The sequence below is a fragment of the Trichechus manatus genome, unplaced genomic scaffold (assembly GCF_000243295.1).
Source record: "Trichechus manatus latirostris isolate Lorelei unplaced genomic scaffold, TriManLat1.0 scaffold00067, whole genome shotgun sequence".
NCBI classification, from domain to species: domain Eukaryota; kingdom Metazoa; phylum Chordata; class Mammalia; order Sirenia; family Trichechidae; genus Trichechus; species Trichechus manatus.
In genome coordinates, this window is record NW_004444003.1 from 5,782,756 (window position 1) to 5,799,330 (window position 16,575).

The following is a 16,575-nucleotide window of genomic DNA, read 5'->3' on the forward strand; positions in this document are numbered from 1 at the left end:
CGCGGAGGCGGGGTCCCGGGTGGGCCGCCCTAGGAGGCGGGGGCCGTTTCCATAGCGGCGGCAGGAGGTGTCGCGCCGGGGAACTTCCTGGTTCCCGGGCTTAGCTTCGCCGGGATCCTCTTGGAAGAGAAACAATGGGGTGGAGGGCACTGCGGTAGCAGCAGCCGCCGCCGCGCAGCGCAGCCGCGCCGGGACCTGCTCGGCGGCCCGGGACTCCCCTCTGCCCACTCCCCATATCTTCCACCGACGGGACAGTCCTGAGGTAACTTCATTTCCCGATCTTCCACCGCAGGTGCCCAGCCAGCGGCGGCAGCCTCCCCGGTTTTTCCTCCCTGGGCAGTGACTTCGTGTTGGCCCCCGGGGAGCCGGACGCCGCCATTCCCAGACCCGGGAGGAGGTGGACAAGGCTGCGGCTCTCTCTCCGTCAGCCCTCGAGGGGGCAGGCTCCGGGACGGGGTTTCAGGAAACGTGTGCGGGGCTGTCCTTGGTGCCCCCTTAGAACGCTGATTGTAGGGTTCTGCGGGTGTGATTGGCAGATTGGCGGGCGCCGGGTGGGGGGCGCGGCGGGTCGAGGAGAAGCCTTGTGGGGGGCGACGGGGCGCAGCGCACGGGGCGTGCGGGGATGGTCTGGTGGGGACCCGGAGGCAGGGGGACCTGATGGTAAATGAAGCTGGGCTCGTGGGAGGGGCCGGAGTTGACCAGATACTGGGGGAGGTGCACCCGCTGCCTCCCCCTCCCCCCGTCCCCCATGCAAGTTTCGGTCCCCGGGGAGACGGGTCTCCTTTGCAAGTTTCAGTTGCGTCCTCTAGAGACCAAGTGGGCAGGACTGAGGCAAACTTCTTTCTTTTTCAATTATTGCCTTGATGCCGCGGAACTTTGTTTCGACTAGGCAAGGGGAGGATGGGTTAAATAAGGGATCTGGGAAGCCTGGAAATCTGTGCGCCTTTGCGAAGTTGGCAGAATAGTTTGGAGCCAGCAACTGTATAATGGTGCGACGTTTCAAATGCTTGAGAACGGTTATTCCCTGCTATTGTAATGGCAGAAAATGCGAGAAGTCTATGAATCAATGAGTGGACATTTCTATAATTTGAAGATTAATCCTTCCCCTCTTCCACCCCCCCACCCCCCGTTTAATCCACAGATGCTTTTTAGACAGTAGACTTTAATGTGCACTGTCCCTAATGGTTCTGGGAAGGATTGTTGAATTGGGACAATACCCAGTCATTGGAAATAATGCAACACAAATGGAAAACAAGTGGGCACACTGTCTTAAATATATTGTTTGCTGGAGGAAAGTGATTTCAATCCTATATTAATTCTTTTATACAGATAATTAAATCTTTGGGATAGATATCAAATATTTCATAGCTCAGAAAAGTTGGACAGAACTTTAGAGATCACCTTCATATATTGAATCTCTGGAAAGTTCTGTCAGAGGGAGGCCAGGGTACTTTTTTATTAACTCATCTTAATAAGGATAACAAATTAGCCAGAATAAAATGATCAGTGATATATTTGGTTTTATTTCTCACTCTGTAAAACCCTAAAATTAACAAAAATATTTTTGAGTTTGCTATTCTTTTATAAAATTTGTAAATGTGGTCTAGTTTATTATTTAAAATGGATGTTGATCCGATCGGTTTTGTATTCTACATGTTGTTGTTGGGTGCCCAGTAGGATTTCCAAAACTAATCTTTAGGAAGCAGATTGCCACATCTCTCTCCTGCTGGTGGGTTGGAACAGCCACTGTGCCCCCAGGGCTCCTTGTGTTCTACATAGGCAATTAAAATATAAGTCAATATAAATTAGCTTTGAAAGGAAAAGCATAGTCTTAATTTCAAGTATAGGTATCCTGAGTTAACAGAAATTTCCTTGGCAGATTATGTATTTAAGGAATTAATAAATTGTCACAGAGGCATTCAAAGAAGCATCATTTGCCAAACATTAACAATTTGGGCTCTGAATCTTAGTGTTGGTACCTATTTACTATTTTTACTGGGCTGTCAGACCCTCTGTTGTACATATTTCTGTTAAGGACAGCCCATTTCCAGTTGTAACAATGTTTTGACATGCAAATTGTTGTTGTTAGTTGCCATGAGTTGATTCCCACTCATGGTGACTCTATGTGTAGACATGCAAATAACTCATAGTAAGATAACTGCTGTTTGTTAAACAAGCCAGCAAGTAACAGTATCAGCTTTGGCACCATCAGTTAATTGCCAGATCATCCTCAAGCATTAATTGGGAACTGGGATAACTACTTGCCACAGTAGGCCCAATATGGGCCTCCAGGTACCAAGCATAGGTTGCATTGGTCAGTCTTTGCCACCATGTGGCATCTGTCTCAAGTCAGTGTTATCTTTTGTAGCCAGTGGAGATGGGTGAAAAGGCCAGTCAGTTCAAGCTAGTAGCAATTGAAAACAAACAAAATTAGTTTGGTTAAAAAGTGCTAGGAAAGTTTGAAGCTGGCAGAACACCTAGCAGAAACACGAAAACTTTGGGAGTTGCTACTTCTGATCTCGAGAAAGAGACAGTGATCGCATTTTTTGGTTTATGTTTGCAATTTCACGTTAACCTTTCTTATTTTGTAACTAGTTATCAACAAAATTCAAGCCATTAATTATCAGAAAGTTATAGTTGGTCCCTTCATGTTACATTCTGGGATGTGATTTAATTGTATTTAGAGACTCTTTTTTTCTTTTCTTTTAGAAGGTGTCTTCTGTTTTTACTGTGCAAGTCAGTACAAAAATAATATTAATTTGAAAGAAATCTGACTTGTAGCACACTTCAATATTGTATAGTAATAAAGAGCATGGGAGTTAGTCACAAAACTTGGATTCTCAACTGCTCTGTACCATTTCCTGGCAGAGTCACCTCATGTAAATTACTTTACTTTTTAAAGCCTGTTTCTTTTTAAAATTGAAGAGAATCATACATTCATTAATTTGTTTATTCAAGTATTTCTTGAACGCCTTCAGTGTACCTAAGGAGTTTGTGTTAGGTACCTTGTTTTCAACAACAGGTGGAATAAGTCCTTTGGGGGAAAGTACAGGGAACTATAAAATCTATAACTAGAGAACCTAACTTGGTTTGGGGAGAGTCAGGGCAAGCTTCTCTGAGGAACTGACTTGTAAGTGAAGACATGAAGGATGAGGAGGATGTAGTAGATGAAAAGGAGGGTTGGAGGATTGGGAAACTTTCAGGAGGAGAGAAGAGCGTGTACACAGTCCCTGAAGAGATTGTTGTGAAAATCGGATTAAGACTACTTATTTATTACTTAGTTCCCTCCAAACCTGTTGCCGTTGAGTCAGTTCCGACTCATAGTGACCCTATTGCACAGTGTAGAACTGCCCCATAGCGTTTCCAAGGAGTGACTGGTGTAATCGAACTGGTTGTGGAAACTTTTGGTTGTAGCTCTTAACCACTGCGACACCAGGGCTCCCTTAGTTCCTTGCATGGCACATAATCAGTGTTTGTTATATAGAAAAAGTCTTAGCACCATACTTTAATCATCTGAACAAAGTGACTCAGTTTTATTTTAGCCATTACAGAAAGGGAGTCAGCCTAGTTTGGTTGGCCACAGTAGACTTGGAAATAGCTCTCTGTTCACTTTGGCATTTACTTTTAGAACTTTAGTTGGTTTATTAGTTTCTGTGTCTGTAAAATTGAGATTAAATGTTAAATAAAAGGTTCTTTGATTTCTTTAATGCTATATATCAGGATAGTATTTTAATTTAATTTTGATTACATTTTTTTTTTGAACAACTTAAAAACCCAAACCCGTTACCATCAAGTCGATTCCAACTCACAGTGACCCTACAGAAAGGAGTAGAAACTACCCCATAGGGTTTCTGAGGCTGTAAATCTCTACAGAAGCAAACTGCCACATCTTTCTCCCATGAAGCTGCTGGTAGGTTTGAACCACTGAATACCAGTCTTCACAAAACTGTAGTAGCAGTCCACCCTAAAATAAAAATATTTAATAAACAGCAGGTAATTTCTTTTGCTTACAGAAAGTTTAAGAGTAATTCTGAGATTGCATCTTTTGCTTGCTTGAGTGTTTTTGCCTCTAAAGAGATTCTTTAATTATTGTATGATGTATGCTTTGCACCTCTGTCATGCTGACTTTGATATGAATGTAGAAAAAGTTATAAGCAATTTTATACTGGAATTTTCCTTTTACTAAACTAGCAAATGTATTAAATGTTAGGGTAAGATTTTTCATGAACTAAATGAAGAGATATTAATTTTAAGCTTTTTAATATCTTAATTTCATAGTAATGTTATATAGATTGATGATCACAAATTAATATTTTATTATGGAATTAATGTAATATTTATAAAGCCAGTAGGCTCTCAAGGCTTTTTGTTCCTATTTCTTTTTATTCTGTTTTTGGACATTTAAATGTTTGTTACGGTATCTATGGTAAGATAACAAAAGATAAGGTGAAATAAACTTTTGAAAAGCCAGTTACTATGGGAAAAAATCTACAAAGGTTAGGGTTATATGTGTGTGTGTTTAGGGTGGGGGAGAAGCAGTTAGGTGTTTCTGTGTATTTTCCTGATGCCTGTTATCAAAATAATAAATTGACATATAATAATTGTTTACTGACATTGACGTTTAAAAATTAATTAAAATATATATATTTGTTCTACCTGTTCTATGGTCTCTTTTCTCTTCTTTCTAGCTTTGTTTTGGATTGGTTTTTAAAGATAATTATTCCATTTTTTCCCTTTTTATTAGCTTGGGATTATTATTATTTTTTTTTACTATTCCTTTAGTATTTACCTAAGAAATTCCCATATATATATTCTCAACTTACGGAAGTGTAATATTAATTGGGACTTTCACCTTTTTAGAGGAAGTGCAAGACCTTTAAAAAAATTAACATAATTTCATTTCTTCTTTAGTTGTCATGTTTTTAGATACATATATATTTTCAACTACATGAGACTTATTTCTTTTGTTTTTCCAGTAGATTTACTGCCTTTTCTTTTCATTAATTCTTTCCTTCATCCCTGACCTTCTGCCTAGAATCATTTTCCTTCTTGAAAAACACCTTTTAATATTTTCTTTAAAGTAGATGTAGTATTGACAAATTTTTTAACTTTTTGTTTGTCTTTATTTCACTTTATTTTATTTTTTAGATGAAGGTTTACAGAGCACATCAGTTTCTCGTTAAACAATCAATACACATATTGCTTTGTGACATTGGTTGCCAACCCCATGTCATGTCAACACTCTCCCCTTCTCGATCTTGAGTTCCCCATAACCAGCTTTCCTGTCCCGTCCTGCCTTGTAGTTATTGCCCCTGGTCTGGTGTGCCCAAGTAGTCTCGTTTTGTTTTATGGGCCTGTCTAATCTTTGGATAGGGGTGAACCTCAGGAGTGACTTCGTACTGAGTTAAAAGGGAGTCCAGGGCCATACCCTCGGGGTTTCTCCAGTCTCTGTCAAACCATAAGTCTGATCGTTGTGTGTGTGTGTGTGTGAGTTAGCATTTTGGTCTACATTTTTCTTCAGCTCTGTCCAGGACCCTATATTGTGACCTCTGTCAGAGCAGTCAGTGGTGGTAGCTGGGCGCCATCTAGTTGTACTGGACTCAGTCTGGTGGATGCCATGGTAGTTGTGGTCCGTTAGTCCTTTGGACTAATCTTTCCCTTGTATCTTTAGTTTTCTTCATTCTCCCTTGCTACCGAAATGGTAGTGGAGTATCTTAGATGGCTGCTCACAGGCTTTTTTAAGACCCCAGACACTACTCACCAAAGTAGAGTGTAGAACATTTTCTTTATAAACTATGTTATGTCAGTTGAGCTAGATATTGCCTGAGGCCATGGTCTCTACAGCCCTCAGCCGAGCAATTTGTTCCCTCAAGGAGTTTGGATGTGTCTATGGAGCTTCCATGACCTTCCCTTTTACAACTTGTGTTGGCTTCTCCAGTATTGTGTACTGTCTTACCCTTCACTAAAGTCACCACTTACCTATTGTCTTTTTAATGTTTTTCCATCCCCACCCCTCCCCTCCCTCATAACCATCAAAGATTGTTTCTTTTTGTGTGTAAACCTTTTCATGAATTTTTATAGTAGTGATCTCATACAATATTTGTCCTTTTGTAATTGAGTTATTTCACTCAGCATAATGCCTTCCAGATTCATCCATGTTGTGAGATACTTCCCAGATTCATTATTGTTCTTTATCCTTGCGTACTACTCCATTGTGTGTATGTACCGTACTTTGTTTATCCATTCATCTGTTAATGGGCATCTAGGTTGTTTCCATCTTTTTGCTGTTGTGAACAATGCTGCAGTGAACATGGGACACCTACATTCTTGAAAGATACATTTTGCTGGGTTGAATTCTAGATTGGGGGTGTGTATGTGTCTTTTACCATTTTGGAGACATTATTCTATAATGTTTTGGCTTCCTTGTTTCTACTGAAAAGTCAGTTACAGTTTATTTTTGTTGATAATCTGTTTCTTTCTTGGGCTATTTTGAAGATACTCTTTTTGTCTTTGGGTTTCAGATTTATTTTCTTTCTTTCTTATTCTCCTTGGGGTATATAAGAGTTTTTTGATGCTGTGACTTGATGTCTTTCATGAGTTTTGGAAAGTTCTCAGCCATCATCTCTTCAAATATTGCTTCTTCCCCATTCCTTTGCTTAATCTTTCTGGGACTTCAGTTATACAATGTTAGATCTTCTCACTGTAGCCTCTGTGAGTTTCACCTTTCTTCTATATTTTCCATTCTTTTGTCTCTGTCTCTCTTTTTGTTCTGGATATTTTCTTCTGACCTATCTTCCAGTTTACTAAATTAGTCTTCATCTCTGTCTGATACGCTCTTAAAATGTTTTCTCTGGGTTCTTGATTGTGTCATTGTATTTTTCTCTTCTAGAACTTCAGTTCAGTTGTTTTTCAAATCTGCTGTGCCTTTTCTTCCCTTAGTTTAAAAAAACAATAGCCTATATTTAAAATTTTTATTGTGATGAAACATTTGGACTTCGGTTTTTATGTGTACAATTCAGTGAACAATTTTTTAGAGCATTTTTATGTTTACAGAAAAATTGAGCAGAAGGTACAGAGAGTTCCCATATACTTTCTCTCCCTCTTCCCAGTTTTTCCTGTTATTAACATCTTACATTGGTGTGGTACATTTGTTACAATCAATGAACTAATACTGATGGATTATTACTAACTGAAGTCCATAATTTACGTTAGGATTTGTTCTTTGTGTTGTACAGTTCTATGGGTTTTGACAAATGCATAATGGCATGTATCCATCATGATAGTATCATACAGAATAGTTTCACTATCCTAAAAATGCCCTGTGCTTTGTGGATTATTCAGTTTACTCCCCCTCTGCTCCCACTCCCAATCCCAGGCAATCACTAATCTTTTCACTGTCTTTATAGTTTTGCCTTTCCCAGAATGTCATATGGTTGGAATTATACAGTATGTAGCCTTTTCTATTGGCATCTTTCATTTATCAGTATGCATTTAAGGTTCCTCCATGTCTTTTCATGGCTTGAGAGTTAACTTCTTTTTATTGCTGAATAATATTCCATTGTATGAATGTACTACAGTTTGTTTATCCATTCACCTGTTGAAGAACATCTTAGTTGCTTCCAATTTTTGACAGTTTTGAATAGAACTGCTATAAACGTTTATGTACGGGTTTTTGTGTAGATATAAGCTATCAACTCTTTTGGGTAAATACCTAGGAGCACAATTGCTGGATTGTATGGTAAGACTATGTTTAGCTTTGTAACAAACTGCCAAACTATCTTCCAAAGTGGCGGTACCATTTTGCATTCCCACCAGCAATGAATAAGAGTTTCTGTTGTTCCACAACCTCTTAAGCATTTGGTGTTGTCAGTGGTTTGAATTTTAGCCTTTTTAATAGGTATGTGGAGTCCCTGGGTGGTGCACATGGTTAATGTACTCGGCTGCATGCTGAAAGGTTGGAGGTTTGAGTCTACCCAGAGGTGCCTTGGAAGAAAGGCCGGCTGATCTACTGCTGAAAAATCAGCCAGTGAAAACCCTCTGGAACACAGTTTTACTCTGGCACACATGAGTCGGAATTGACTCAATGACAGCTGGTTTAATAGATGTGTAGGGGCATGGTCATGAGAGATACTGGTCTGTAATTTTCTTGTTAACGTTTTTGTCAAGTTCTGGTATTGGACTATCGCTGGCTTCATAGAATGAGTTAGGAATTGTTCCCTCTGCTTCTATTTTTTGGAACAAATTGTAGAGAATTGATATCATTTCTTTAAATGTTTGGTAGAATTCACCAATATAACATGTAAACAAGTTATAAGCCACTTTAGAAAGGCTTACCTCTCTATTAAGTGAGATAAGTTAAGGAAGACTTGGAAAGGACATTTGTTTTCTTAAATACTTAGAACTGAAGTTTAAGACTTGGAAAGGACATTTGTTTTTTTTTAAAATTTTTCAAATTGTTGTAATTTAAATGAAGTTTACATTTCAAGTTAGTCTCCCATGCAAAAATGTATACATACGTTCTTATGTGACCGTAACTGCTCTCCCCGTACTGTGACAGCATACTCCTCCTTTCCACCCCTAATACCCCATGTCCGATCAACCAGCTCCTAACCCTCTCTGCTTTCCCATCTTACCTCTGGACAGAAGCTGCCCGTTTAGTCTCTTGTATCTGCTTGAGCTAAGAGGCACACTCCTCACGAGTATCACTTTATGTCCCACAGTCCAGTCCAATCCCTGTCTGAAGAGTTGGCCTTGGAAATTGTTTTAGTTCTGGACTGATAGAGAATCCAGGGGCCATGCCTTCCAGTGTTCCTCCAGTCTCAGTCAGACCGTTAAATCTGGTCTTTTTACTAGAATTTGAGTTCTGCACCCCACCTTTCTTCTGCTCCATCCGGCACTCTCTGTTGTGTTCCCTGTCAGGGTGGTCATTGGTGGTAGAGGACATTTGTTTTCCTGAATACCTAGAAGTTGACGTGTTGACCACTGTAAAGTCACTAGAATTTGGTAAGTCCTCCTGGAAGCCTAGTAAATTCTACCTGTAGAAGGGGAAATTTGACCTCCTTATCTCATGCTTCATTAACATACATGTATAAACAAACCGATGAAACCAGAGGATTTCTCATTTTGCTGTTAGGCCCATCTCTTTCTTTGATCTTTTTACCAGGAAGTACTTTGTTGATTTAGTGAATAAGATAAACAAACCTCCTTTCACTCTAGCAATGACAGAAGCTTTGCTTTACTTCTCATGAGCTAGGAAAATACTTATAGCTGTGGGAATTTAGCATTGTGTTTCAGGGGTGTTACAGAAAGAGCATTCTTTTTTAGAAAGCCCGAGAATTGTGAAAGTATAGTGGTAGGACCTTCTATGTGAATGAATAATGACTTTAATATTAACTGAAGTTATTCTTTATCTGGAATGAGAAGACATTACCTGGGAATCTGCTGTGAACATATATTTTTGAACTAATGGACAGTGAATCTGAATTAAGAAAGGAAGAATCTAGAATTACTAGAATGTAGGTTCCGTGAGGGTAAGTTCTTTCTTTTCTTCATGACTGTGTCTGCGGTGCCTATAACACTGTCTGGCTCATAGTAGCTTGTCATTCAATATTTATTGAATGAATAATAAATTTATATATTATCTGCTATGAATTTTAAAACTGAACATTAATCATTTAAGTATTGGTGTATGAGCCTTTGGGAAAAAAATTTAATTGGTTGAGAAATCACTTCTTATACTAAAACTAAAAAAACCTAACTCACTGCTGTTGAATTGATCCTGACTCATAATGACCCTATAGGACAGAGTAGAGCTGCTCTATAGGGTTTCCAAGGCTGTGAATCTTTATGGAAGCAGACTGCCACATCTTTCTCCCGCGGAGTGGCTGGTGGGTTTGAACTGCCAACATTTCGGTTAGCAGCACATATTTCTCTGTGATAAAGTTGTGTAAAGCACATTGCAGAGCATTCATTCTTTCACTCATTCACTGTCATTAAATTTCTTTGATACATTTTTAATTGATGCCTGAGAGTCCATTACATGTAAATGAACACTTCCTTTGATCAATCCCTTATTATTGGACATTTGAGTCGTTTATATACATTTTTTATGTTATGTATAATGCTCAGTGAAGGAAGATTTTTAAAGCCCTTTTTTTAAGGATAGTATTTCAACAAATAACAATTTTGAAAAGTAGGACCTAGGAATTTCTGCAAGGAAATGAGCTTGGATTGCACAACTGTGAAGGTGAGGTCAGAAGCTTCAGTGATTAGACAGCTGAGATCAGACAGCGTGCATGATACAACTCTTTGGGTAGGCCAGCTGCTTCTACACATGGATAATGTATAATCATCAGTCTTTTCACATAAAAGTTATCTTGAAATTTGTAGTGGAACTGTCTATCATTAGCATTTGTCTTTTAAGAAATAATTGACTCACTACAGCTGTCTCTCTTAATTATGGCTTAAAGAGTGTAGATACATTTAACTCTTTTATACTTGTGGTTACATATATTTATTGATTTACTTATAACCATTACATTTCTCAATTTTATTGGAAAGTTTTGCTTTTTCTCATTAAAGTGCTATAAAATATTACATTCATACAAGACTGTATGTAATATATGTTACATAAAGACTACTATGTAATGATGTCCATGTTCTCCCTTCCCCCAGCTGAAGTAATAGACATTACTAATACCCTACCTGATCCCATCTCCCTACTCCTGTCCCACCACTGCCTTGAGGAAACCATCAGCTTCAATTTGGGGTCTGACATTTCCTTGCTTTTCTTTATAGTTTCATTGTTGTTGTTGTTGTTGTTAGTTCCCAAGTTGATTCTGACACATTTGCATATATATCTAAACATATATAGGTAAAGATAGATAGCTGCCGTTGAGCAGACTCCAACTCATGGTGACCTTGTGTACAACAGGACAAAACATTGCTTTGTCCTGTGTCATCCTCAAGATTGCCAGCATGTTCTGGTCCATCGTTGTGGCTGTTGTGCCAGTCCATCTCACCGAGGGTCTCCCTCACCTCTACTTCACCAAACATGTTGTTCTCCTCCAGCAATTGATTCCCCCGAAGCAAGTGAGTCAGACAATGTTCTGTTGTGACCCATAAATGTTCTGTTGTGGCTAATTTTCAGAACTCAGTAGGCCTTTCTTCCTAAACTGTGTTAGTCTGGAATCTCTGCTGAAGCCTGTCCATCATGAGTGACTCTGCTGGTATTTGAAATACCAGTGGCATAGCTTCTAGCATCACAGCAACATGCAGGCTGCCACAGTATGACAAATTGACAGATGAGTGGCAGAAACTTAGTATTTTGGAACTTTATATAAATGGTATCTTTCTGTATATATATTTCTTTGCTATTTGCTTCTTTTCTTCAATAATATTTGTGAGATTTATTTGTTGATATGCATATGCGTGGTTCATTCATACGCTGCATAATCCTTAATTGTATAAGGACAACATAATTATGATGGACATTCCAGTTTTTTGCTATTACAAACAGCATTGCTATGAACATTTTTGAAAAAAAAAATCTTCTAGTACATGGGTAAAAGACTGTATAGCTGTATGTCTCTTTTAGTTAGTATTTGCCTGGTTGCCTGGTATATTTTTTTCTATGTTTTTATTTATTTTGTGTAGCTTTCTTTTTTAATTGTTGTAAGAGTATGTATATAACATTTGCCAATTCAACATATTTCAGGTGTCTGTGCTTTTATTTTTAGCCTTTCTGTGTCCTAATGACTTAGGTGTATTTCTTGCAAATAGCATGTAACTAGATTTTCTTTTATATAGCTTTTTTAACTAGAAAAGTTTAATTAATTTACATTTAAAGTTAGTATCTTTACTCTATATTAGCTTCCATTTGCTGTAATAATGCTGTGTAACAACTTTAAAATTTCAGTGGCATACAGCAACAGACATTTATTTCTAGCTCTGCAGTTTCTGCTGGGATTGGCTGGTTTTGGCTGTAAACTGGGGTTTGGTTTCATTGATATACCAAGTATATCCCCATTCTGGGACTAGCAGCTACCTGGGACATGCCTTTCTCATGGTGCAGTATAGGCGTGCAAAAGAACACAGACAAATTCAGTGTTCTTAAAGTCTCCAATTGGAACCGGTACAGTGTCCCTTCTGCCCACATTCCAACCATTTGTCATTTGGCCAGGCCAAAAATCAATGAGATGGAGAAGTATACTTAATCCCCAGGAAAGCCATCGCCAGGGGAGAGAAGGAAGGACGAACTGTGACCAAAAAATACTATCTGCCACATCTTCTTCCTTACTAACAACATAAGAAACTTGGAATACTTTAAATTCTATTATTTCCCTCCTAGGTTTTATATGATGTTTTTGTTCCGTATTTTAGATTCTTTTTGTAATTCCCAATTTAGAAATTGTACCTCTAATATTTGTTTACTGTTATGGATTGACTTGTGTCCCCCAAAATGTATATTAGCTTGGCTAGGCTGTGATTCCCAGTGTTGTGTGGTTGTCCACGATTTTGTGATCTGATGTAATTATCCTATGTGTTGTAAAACCTAACCTCTATGAGGTTCATGAGGCAGGATTAGAGACAGTAATGTTAATGAGGCAAGAATCAATCTGCAGGATTAGGTTGTTGTGTCTTGAGTCAGTCTGTCTTGAGATGTAAAAGAGAGAATCGAGCAGAGAAGAGTGGGACCTCATGCCACCAAGAAAGCAGAGCCGGGAGCAAAGCATGTTCTTTGGACCTGGGGTCCCTGCGTTGAGATGCTCCTAGGCCAGGGGAAGATTGATGACAAGGACTTCCCCGCGGAACTGACAGAGAAAGCCTTCCCCGGGAGTTGATGCCCTGAATTTGAACTTCTTGCCTCCTAGATTATGAGAGAATAAATTTCTGTTTGTTAAAGTATTTCTGTTGTAGCAGCACTAGATAACTAAGACATTTACATTTACTCATGTTTAGTATTTTCTCACTATTCTTTCCTATATTTCAGACCTTCTTTTTGGCGTCATTTCCCATCTTTGTGAACTGTAATTTTAGAAGCATCATTAATGAGGGTCTGTTTTTAATAAATCCTCTCAGTTTGTGTCTGAAAGTGTCTTTGTTTTTGCTTCTTGAAAAAAATGTTTAGCTGAGTTGGGTATACAATTATAGCTTAACAGTTATTTTCTCCTACCACTTAGAAAATACTATTCCACTGTCTTCTGACTTCAATTGTTGTAGCTGATAAATCAGCTGTAAAGTCTGACTGTTCCTTTGTAAATAATCCACCTTTTCTTCTGGTTTCTGTTAAGAACTTACTGTCTTAGGTGTTTTGTAGTTCTATTACATGTTGAAGAAGCCCTGGTGGCGCCGTGGTTAAAGCTCCTGGTTGCTAACCAAAAGGTTGGCGGTTTGAACCCACCAGCCACCCCAAGGGAGAAAGATGTGACAGTCTCCTTCTGTAAAGATTTAAGGCCTTGAAAATCCTATGAGGCAGTTCTACTCTGTCCTACAAGATCGCCATGAATTGGAATTGACTTGATGGCAGTGGGTTTTTAATTATGATATATCTAGGTGTCAATTTCTTCTTAATTTATGTGTTTTGGAATTTGTTGAACTTGAATATATGAATTAGTATCTTTCATCAGTTCAAGAAAATTCTCAGCCATTTTCTTTTTGTGTGTTGTCTCTTCCCCATCTCTTTCTAAAACTCCGATTAGGTATACATATGTTTTCAGCCTATTTTCCATGCCCCTTAATCTTCCTTTATATTTTTCATCTCTTTGTCTTCCTTTGTTACATTCTGGATAATTTCAGATCTTTCATCTGATCCATTAATTCTCTCTTCAGTGTATCTAATCTACTGAACCTGTTCTTTGAGGTTTAATTTTAGTTACTTTATTTTTCATTTGTTTTTTTCCAAATTTGTTTTTTTCTTTTGTGCATATTTTCATAATATGTTTTTAAACATAATTGCTATCTTTTTTAAGTTGTGACTATGCTATTTATTACTTTTGTTGAATCTTGCTTATTTTGTATAGTTTTTGATTTTGAGCTTGTGATTATAACTTTGTCTGTGGAAATTCATATGCGATCTGAGTTAAGGGTGCTTTCCTCCAGAGCAGATTTGCATTTGAGGATTCTGTCAACCCAGGACCACTTAATTTCTATGCTTACCGATTTTCACAACATATAAGTAGTGTGGATTTGAACACTTTGTGAAGGTTGGCTTTTGGTTATAAGTTTTCAGGGAATAGTTCCTTTTCCTTCCCAACTCACAAATGCACCTAGAGTCAAGGGAAAAGTTTCCTTATAGTCTCCCTTTGAAGAGTAGATTTTTATTGCTAGTATATCCTTTAATTGAGGGTACAGTCCTTTATGGATGCAGGGTTTATGTATTTATCTATAGTTCAACTTACCAGATTGTATAGCTGAAGACTTTGTCTTCTGTCTTAAGCATGACTGTTAAAATTGAAAGCTGTTTAGTATTGTCCAATAGAATATTCCATGATGATGGAAGTGTTCTCTATCTGAGGTGGGCAGTGTGACAGCTAGTAGCCACAAGTGGCTATTGAAATGTGACTTATGACTGAAGAAGGGAATTTAAAATTTTATATAATTTAAATTAATTTAAATGTAAGTATCCATATGTGTCTAGTGGCCACTGTGTTGGACAGTGCAGCTTGGTTGTGGAAGATTGTCAAATGTCTCTAGGGCAGTTGCTGACTTCATTGCCCTCTTAGCACTCTGTATTTGTGCTTCAGCTTCATTTTTTGGTCTCTGAGGATTTCTCTTAGTTTCTTAAGGATGTTTCTTGTATTTTATCAAGAGTTTTTAGATGTCATATAGCAAGAGGGTTCCGAAGCCATTTGAACACAAAAATACTGGGGAAAAAAATCCTTGACAGTTTTATTTTTAGTTGGAGAGCTACTTATTATCTAGAATAATAAAAATGGAAAAGTTCACAGAAGAGTAATAGAAGTTCTTCAAATAGAAACTGACACCATGTAGTTAAAAATTATGAGAGAGAATTAAGTAAATAATTAATTTGTCCTTCGTGTTCTGGAGCCCTGGTGGTGCAGTAGTTAAAGAGCTTGGCTGCTAAACAAAAGATTGGCAGTTTGAATCCACCAGCCACTCCTTAGAAACCCTGTGGGGCAGTTCTACTCTGTCCTATAGGGTCGCTTTGAGTCAATATCAACTCATTGGCAATGGCGGTTTTTGTTTTTGTTTTTGTTTTTGTTTTTCCTGTATTCTAGAAAGGATTTAAGGATGAAAAAAGATAAAACAGAACTGTGGCTAAAGATTTTAAGATCTTGCATATCATCTTCAACTTCTTAGTACCATTGTGTGTACCAGTGTTTTATGTGACAGCACATAAAAGAATATATATGTATTCTGAGAGAAAAATATCTTGAAAATGGATGGAAAAAAACAAAACAAGCTTGACCAATCACAGGGAACGGTGGTATTAGAGAACTAGAAAAGGGCTTTTGTTGATTTTGCTGTAGGGATCAGGAAAATCTAAGTAATAAATGCTAGCTATTTCTGAGGTAGACTTCTTTTTTCTTTATAAAAATAAAATATTTATTAAATATTTTAGAAATTAGCAGTTGCTAATTAATGCTTGTTAATAAAATGTCTAGATTTCTTGTCATAATTTCTGTTATATGAGGATTTACTTACTGTTTTGGAATAACAGGTAAGTTTGATTCTTTTAAATTATAATTTGTGATGAGAGTAGAAAATGCAGATTGCATTAGTTTTTGGTGGCAATTGTGGTTCTTTGTTTCATAGGAGAAGATACTGTGCAATGAAATAAGTTAATGTTAATTTGGCCTCCTGAAATGATATTATTATTAAGAACAATAGAATGTGATACCAAATGTTGTGGCTTATAATTCTATTAAATTTAAATTTAAAAATAATTAAAATCAGGACTGCTCTTATCTATGTTATAAAAGTCAGATCCTTTTAGATACGTCCAGAGGTTTTAACTCCCTAAAAGTGACAGAAATCATTTTTAGGCCATGTTTAGCACCCGCAGGTTAGAAAAAGATAAGATGGAGCTTTCCTTTTAACTAGATCCTGAGTTCTTTGTCAGGATTGGCTATCCCTAGGGCTGCTATTGCCTTGTGATTCATGCATGTCAAGTTTTATTGCCAAAGTTGAAGGAGTCACTTGAAAGAACCATTTTAGTTTAACATGGGTATAAACTTTCATGCTAAGAATACATAGTAATGGCTCAAGTTCCTGGAAAATGATACTAAAGGCAAGATTTTGCAGAAATACTGGTGAATACTCCTAAAGTACCTTGTATGTGAAATTGCAGATTTAAGACAAATTGCTTTTTCCATTTTGGATGGTGTGAAAAACAAAGTAAGGTTTTTCTTTCTTTTTTGTATATCCAGTGGGAGGGTATAGTGTTTAAGAGAGGAGAAAAGGAATCTGAAAATTTTGTTTTATGTGCTGCTGAGCTGCCTTATTGCTTAAAAGAATTGGTAGACTTCTTCAGAAGTAGGTGGGAGGATCTACATTTTAAAGCTGTGATTAGTATAGCAAAAATCTTGAACAAGTGACCGGTTTATAAATATT

At 37.7% G+C, this 16,575-nt stretch overlaps 1 protein-coding gene across 1 annotated transcript in view; it reads left to right on the forward strand.

The window, feature by feature from the left end:
- Positions 1-130: 130 nt before the first annotated feature.
- USP6NL (USP6 N-terminal like) overlaps positions 131-16,575 on the forward strand; it is a 204,359-nt gene continuing 187,914 nt past the window's right edge. Inside the window, exon 1 of the mRNA XM_023734370.1 lies at positions 131-262. The gene's annotated coding sequence lies outside the window, so the exon portion shown is untranslated. The remainder of the gene's footprint in view (positions 263-16,575) is intronic.